The 4,738-nt window shown below is 55.6% G+C and overlaps 1 protein-coding gene across 2 annotated transcripts in view; it reads right to left on the bottom strand.

The window, feature by feature from the left end:
* PDE2A (phosphodiesterase 2A) overlaps positions 1-4,738 on the bottom strand; it is a 101,892-nt gene that overhangs the window by 17,217 nt on the left and 79,937 nt on the right. The window lies entirely within an intron of this gene.

Raw genomic sequence — 4,738 nt, 5'->3', positions numbered from 1 at the left:
CTGCCCCCAGGGCCCCTCCCCTGCTGGGCTCCTCCCCCCACCAAGAACACACTGCCCTCTCCCAGTCAGCGTGTGTACAAACACATGTGTGCACGCCATGAAAACCCTCAGCTTCATGCGTGTGCACACATCCACATTCATGCTCCCACAGAGGGCTCAGGTACACACACACACACACACACACACACGTGAGAGAGCTCTGTCACAGGCACCGCGACCTCACAGTGACTAATCCACCCACACCTACACATCCTCCATACCTGGACCCAGTGTCCAAGGGCCAGGGGGAGCCCTCAGCAGTGGGCACTGGGGTTTCGAGGGGACTCAAAGCCCAACACCCAGCACCTCCACCTCCTGAAAGCCCTTGCATCCAGCCTGTCAGGTGGTCTGGGTTGTATTTTGTTGGGTTGCTTTGTTTTGGGGTTTTCTTTGGGGGGGGGCATGGCTAACTGCATCCAGGCCTGTCCCCAGGCAAGAAGCTGCTGTGGTTGGTGCAGCTGCAGGGACAAGTGGGCCCCAATCAGGCATCAAATACAGAGACTCAGTGCTGCTGGCTCCTCAAAGGAACTTATTATCCCAGAACTGAAGAAGAGAGCCAAAGGTTCTTTGCACACAAAACATCAGCAATCAAGGCGCCTTGAGCTAAGAACAGCAGAGACCCGCGCTGAGCCATGCAGCCTTGAACCTGGCTAGCACAGTAGACACAGAGCCCTCCTCTGACCTCCGGGGACGGGGTTTCAGTCGGGACCTGTTCTTCCTTACAACAAGGGTGGGGGACATCTGTAAGGCCCACAGAAACACCAATACCAGCTAACAGCACACGCCTCACCAAAGAGACGTGGTTCACATTAGGTAGGGGTAAGTTAATTCGATGTTTGATCAAATCTAGCAGGCTAAGTTTTAAGTTGCTAATTTTGTGTGGCCTGTGAATGATGTTATACATACCCAAATGGCCCGTGACAGGAAAAAGACTGCCCACTCTTCCTTCACAGGGTCCCCCAGTAACCCCTTTGCTAACCTTGGTCATACTCTGCAGTTCTGCCTTTATTTTGCACGTGTCCCCAACCTGCCAGCAGATGGAGTGGCCTGTGGGAGCAGGAGCTTCCTGGTCTGCCGTGGTCCTTGCTGCAATCCCGGCACCTTGCACAGGGACTGGCAGGGAGTGGGTGCTCAAGAAATGTCGCCTCAGTTGGTGGGTGGATGGATGGATGGATGGAGGGACTGAGGAACACCGAGAGAAGAAGTTCAGGGAAGCATTTTTAAAAAAACAAAAACCCGGAGTGAGGGTGGGGTGGAAAGGGGGAACCAATTACAAGGAGCTACATAAAACCTCCTCCCTGAGGGATGGACAACAGAAAAGTGGGTGAAGGGAGACATCAGAGAGTGTAAGATATGACAAAATAATCATAATTTATAAATGATCAAGGGTTCATGAGGGAGGGGGGAGCGGGGAGAGAGGGGGAAAATGAGGAGCTGACACCAAAGGCTCAAGTACAATGATGATGGCAACAAATGTACAAATGTGCTTGACACAATGGATGGATGGATGGATTGTGATAAGAGTTGTGGGAGCCCCCAATAAAGTGATTAAATTAAAAATAAAATAAAATAATTTAAAAGCCCCCAAACTAAACTAGCTGCCATCGAGTCAATGCTGACCCATAGTGACCCCTGTGGGTTTCCAAGACTGTAACTGCTTTCTCCCTCAGAGCTGCCGGTGAGTTCGAACTGCCGGCCATTCAGATTGCAACCAGACAAACATTCACTACACCACCAGGCCTCCCAGGGAAGCACATGGGCTTGTTGTTGCTATTATAGAGGAAAGACTCAGATCTCCCTAAAGATCTGCCTCTTGACCAGAGCCACTATCCCCTGCGCCCTCTGCCCTCCAGACCTGGTAGTGTTGGGTGGGAGGCTGGCCTGCTTGAGCTGGCTCTGCAGAGATGTGACACCCTGTAGCTACCGGGCAGCGGGCCCAGGTGCAGGGGTGGAGGGACTCCTGGGAGATGTTTTTCTACAGGAGTGAGAAGGAGCAGGCACGAGGAGAGACAGGGCTGTCAATTTAATACAAACACCTTGCAAGGTCCCTCCACTTCCCAGGATACTCAGGGGTAACGGGAGAGGGTGGGCCACAGCTCCAAGGAGCATCTTCCTCAAGGATAAGTGCCCCATGCTTCAACGTAACCCAGCTGACACGCCCACTTGTCTGCCCACCTGCCTCTACCCGTGCAGTTCCCTCTGCCAGGAATAGACCCTTTTCCTGCGTCTCTGTCTGTTGACCTCCTACTCATGCCCCAAAGGCCATCTCCATTGTGACACTCTCCTTGCAGCTGCAGCCTTTGCCACCAGGGTACCAGATGACAGCATTTACCTCATTTGGCCCTTTCTGAGGCTGTGAGCTCCCAGAAGGCAAAGGGAGGTCTGACGCCACTCGGCCCCAGGACCCAGTTCGGGGTGGGGTCCAGAGAAGGGTGGCTTTGTTCTCCCCTGGAAGAAAGCTGAAACCTTGACTCCTGGCGCTGCCCATAAGTGACCAACCTTCCAAATGGTCCCCCTCGCAAGGCTGCTTCCCTCAGCCCCAGCAGGGCAGCCTCATTACAAGGACCCTGGCAGCCCAACACTGGGGCCCGTAAGGACTGTGGGGATGCCAGCCCAACTACCCCTGCCAACAGCAGGTTTATGGCAGGAACAGAAGCTGGGGCAAGTGGGGAGGGGACACGGCTTGGGGGAGAAGCCAAGACAGGACCAAGGCACCCTCAGGCAGGCAGACGGGAGATGGAGCCAAGCACCCGTGCCCCACCCCCCTGAAGCTGCTCTCAGGTTCCCCCAGGTGTTCTCTTCCTCACCCGCAGCTTGGGAAAGGTCAGGTGCCTCAGAACCCTCTCATTCAGTTTTCATGAGCCTGGAAGAAGTCCCCTGGGAGCATCAAAGCCTGCTCGTTGATCAGCCTGAGCCCAACGCTCATCCCTTACTGAGGTGGCAGTCACCTCTGGAGAAGTTGTTGTTGCCGTGGTCCTTAGGCTTGGCTCTGACCCATAGCAAGCATACGCACAGCACCATGACACCTGCCCTGTCCTGGGCCTTTCTCACAGCAGGTGCTACGTTGGAGCCCATCAGTGCAGCTGCTGGGTGAATCCAGCTCTTTGATGATCTTCCTGTCTTTCTATGACCCTCTACTTTACAAAGTATGCTGTCCAAGAAGGGACCGGGGAAGCAAGACCCCAGCAATGACAATTTGGGGGCCATTATTGGTTAAGCACTGGGCTGCTCACCACAAGCTCACCACAAGACCATCAGCCACTCCTCGGGTGAAAGACGGGGCTTTCTACTCCCATACAGAGTTACGGTCTCAGAAACCCACAGGGGGCAGTGCTACCCTGTCCCATAGGGGTCACTGTGAGTTGGACAGCCCCAGTGGCAGTGAGTTTGGGGTTTTAACCCTTCCATTCCCGGGACATGAAAGGGCCTCCAGCCTCCCACCACCACTACTACGGGGACAGTAGTGATTTACTGGGGAAATTCTCGCCTTCTGGGCAGGAGGCCTGAGTTCTAGTCCCAGCAGTGTCCCTGTGTGTCCCTGTAGAGGTGTGTGTTGCTGTGAAACTGAACATGGAACTTCCAAAGGAAGACAGATGGCGGGGGGAGGGGAGGGTGCCTGATAGTCCATTTCTGAAAACTAGTCCACGAAAACCCAGTGGGCCTCAACCAGCTGACCCCTGGCTGACTGTGGGGGAGGACAAGGGAGGGGTACCATTTCTCTCTGTGATCTTGGGGCTGGCATGAATCAGGGGTCAAATCCACAGTGACTAAATGGACCTGTATACTGAAGGGGAGACTGGAAGGCAGGTAGGCCCCCACTCCCTACTCCCCCACCCATTGAGGGGCAGTCGATCCCAGCCCAACCCAACACCAAACCCACTGCCCTGGAGCGGATGTCAATGCATAGCCACCCTGAGGGACAGAGGCGAGCTGCTCCGCAGGGTGTCCCAGACACAGCTCTATGTGGGAACAGCCTGCCTCCTCTTTGGAGAGGCCGGTGGGCTCGGCCGTGCACCCTGAGGCTTGCAGCGGACTGCCTTATGCCCTGCACCATCCAGGCTCTCCAACCCCAGCCAGTGGGGCAGGAGGAGCACTGTGAATCCTTGAAGGGGCAGCAGGTGCAGTGGGGAGCACTCGCCTGGGTTCCCCGACCCACCCTTGAAGGGCACTTTCCACTTCCTGCTAATGTCCCTGCCCCACTCCATGCCCCAAGTGCTCCAGGAAGTCTGCCTACTGCTCTGGCTTCTGCTCCATCCACCTCCCTAAATCTGGCATGGGCCTTATGTCCTCCCATGCGGCCCCCACCCCCATGAGCCTCCTCTCATCAACGCCCTCCTCCACTCCAGCCACCCAGATAACTGCGTGGGTGTCTGTCAATGTCCTGTGTCCTTCCTCAGTATCTCGGTCACTTCCCACCCCGCTGTACCGGTGCCCTCTGTGGACACTGATGCCCCATCTGAGGGATGGACCAGAAGCAAGGTCAAGGCTGAGCATTCACAGCTCCAAGAAGGGGAGAGGGGCTTCAGGGGGGCTTTGGCACCCTATGTAGTTGCTAACTGGCTCCCGGGGCATCATTCTGCCCACTAGGGGAGAGACTGAGGGCTGGCTGGATGGGAGACACCCCAGATTCCTCCCATATCCTCATTTCTTGCCACTCCAACAACCTGCTATTCTCTCTCTCTCTCTCTCTCTCTCTCTC

This window comes from Echinops telfairi, unplaced genomic scaffold (assembly GCF_000313985.2).
Source record: "Echinops telfairi isolate 266 unplaced genomic scaffold, ASM31398v2 ScPeMD7_1713;HRSCAF=2227, whole genome shotgun sequence".
In the NCBI taxonomy this organism is placed as follows: Eukaryota; Metazoa; Chordata; class Mammalia; order Afrosoricida; family Tenrecidae; genus Echinops; species Echinops telfairi.
Note: the sequence above shows the minus strand (reverse complement) of the source record. Positions and strands in the feature narration are given on the sequence as shown.